The 2,687-nt window shown below is 33.9% G+C and overlaps 1 pseudogene; it reads right to left on the bottom strand.

The window, feature by feature from the left end:
* Nucleotides 1-1,967: 1,967 nt before the first annotated feature.
* LOC142147644 (U7 small nuclear RNA) lies at nt 1,968-2,029 on the bottom strand (annotated as a pseudogene).
* Between the last annotated feature and the right edge of the window lie 658 nt (nt 2,030-2,687).

The raw sequence follows: 2,687 nt of genomic DNA, 5'->3' as shown, positions 1-2,687 counted from the left end.
GAGGGTACTAATGATGATGTTGATGATTATGATGCAGACAGATACCAAATTGCCTTTCTCAATTTCTATTTATATTCTAGACTTTATAACGGCTAAATAGTTTTCTATTTAACTCCTAGTGGAGAAGGGGTCTGATGCAGACAGATACCAAATTATCTTGGTGCATTTATTTTTATATTCTATTTCTACAGTCTATGCAGGCTGCTTTTTTTCTATTCAACGACAAGTGGAGGGCGAGAGGGGTCATAGACAGCCACCAAACTACCTTGGTCCATTTACATTTATATTCTAATTCTACAGTCTATGCAGGCTGCTTATTTTCTATTCAACTACAAGTGGAGGGGGGGGGGGGGGGGGGGTCACAGACAGCCACCAAACTATCTTGGTGCATTTATTTTTATATTCTAATTCTACAGTCTATGCAGGCACCCAAAGACGATGGCTGCATTGCCAATAGGCTAAGATGAAGAGGAAGACAATCAGGTTTGTGTGCAGAATTAAGGATGGCCTACCAGGGATTAAACTGTTATCTTCCTAATTTATTAGCTTTAGAATTACCTTACTTATCCAAGAAACAGGTGGAGCACTAAATTAGGTTATATTATGCCCAAAAACATTGATTTTTAAACAAAATTGCAAAACAAAACCAAACAAAACCAAAACACGTAAGGGTGGTTTGGCAAACCAAAACCAAAACACGGCGGTAATCCAGATCCAAAACCAAAACACGGGGGTCAGTGAGCATATCTACTTTACATACTAGGAGGAAAAAAAGGGAATTTGGAGACCCATGTACCAACTCTCTTTGCACTGCCTATGCTGCCCAACCTCCAGTGTGTACTTGGAAAGAGTTTTCAGCACAGTCGGGAAGCTTGTCAGCGATCGACGTAGGAGGCTACTTCCTCAAAATGTGTAAAAGATGACTTTTCCCACCAATTACATAAAAATACTGGGACTTCTGTAATGGTGGATTCCAACGGTGGTGAATTAAAAATGTGTGAGGATGATGTACAAACTGATGAGGGTGAGGATGAGGGTGAGGATGAGGCTGAGGATGATGACAACAACAACATCTTGCCACAGTAGAGTTCATTAACAGCACTGTTACCTTAGGTGCCTTAAGCCAATTGTAAGCTTGTTTTGTGGGGGCCCAAACAAACCAAGCACATCAGCCTCAAAAGTGGCTCCTTGTCGCTGAGGTACTTGGTTTGTTAACATCATCTAAACATTTAAGATAACATCTACTAAACATGTATTAAACAAATGCATTATAAACACTGCACATCTCTTTCCAGTTGCTTTTTTTTTTAATTTATATAAAAGTTTCATCAGTCTTCAGTGATCACGGTGAGCAAGGTGGAATTCTCTGTTCTTTATCAATATATTTTTTTCTGATAGTACAGCTTATATTATTTGCTGGTATTTTTAATTAAAATCTCTAGTAAAATGCACATAAGTACTTTATGTTTATATACATAAAGTGTAGCTTTATTAGACAAAATGTAATGCTGCAATGATAATGTGCATAGGCTGTGGAAGGGTGTGACTTTCTGTTCAATTCCAATCTGTTTATAATAGTGTTGCTACCTAAACACATCTTTAAATATATATAATAAAATGCCTCTTTTACAAAAACACCAGTTAATCCTAAGAAAATATCTCCAGCCCTATAAAATGTATATACATGGTCTGTAAGTTTTTCATTATTACCTAAGGAGTACTGGACTGTGTACTTGTAATACACATCAGTAAAACCTAATATACAGTACTATGACAATGTAACATATTTCATCTGAGGTAAAACTATAATAAAATGTACCAGTAAAATTAATATAAAATCATGTCTATTTAAATATATTAATGAACAACAATACACAGAATAAATAAAAAGGATATTCAGGCATTCATTGGACATACAAAACCATTTTGATTTTCAAAACTCTATTCTCTATTATTAACCAATATATTTGTGCTTTTCAGCTTCAGCCAAAAAGCTTTTAAACAAATAGCAAAAGAGCTATAAACATTAACTATCCTTCGATTTTCATTTATATGTTCATTATTAAAGCTTCATTAATCTTATAGTGAGAAAAAATTATAGTTTGTTTTTAAAATTAATTGTTATTTTATATCTTTAAAAAGTACAGTTTTCATGATGTGGTTAAAATTGTTATCAATAATTAAATAGTACCATTAACATATTAATTTTCTACCTTCATCTAAAATGTTTAAATTGGCAAAAGATAATTTGCATAAAACAAAAAATAATTTGCATAAAACAAAGGAGATTTCAGTCTTCCATTCAATTTCAATAAATTACACCCTTTGCAGTTGCAAAATCTAGTTTGAAATGGCAATCCCCAAAAAATGAATTATATTTAATAGGCATGACCAGTATTTCATGAAAACACGCTGACACTGTGTTATGATTTTTTTGTCTAGAATGTATTTGAAAATGGCATCTCCTAGAATGCCTTCATAGAATTGACCAATGAGCATCCCAGTCTATTAATCTACTGGTTCTGGATTTGCCCCCTTTACTACTTTAAAGTCACATCATTGTTCCATGTGGCTGTGATCTAGTTATTAGGAAATCTATAAATATAAGAAATAGTGTTCTGTCAATTGCTGAAATTAGCTCCTTTAGCACACATGGGTGGATTCCAACTGGAACAGGTGTTTTATTT

This window comes from Mixophyes fleayi, chromosome 3 (assembly GCF_038048845.1).
Source record: "Mixophyes fleayi isolate aMixFle1 chromosome 3, aMixFle1.hap1, whole genome shotgun sequence".
Classification (NCBI taxonomy): Eukaryota; Metazoa; Chordata; class Amphibia; order Anura; family Limnodynastidae; genus Mixophyes; species Mixophyes fleayi.
Note: the sequence above shows the minus strand (reverse complement) of the source record. Positions and strands in the feature narration are given on the sequence as shown.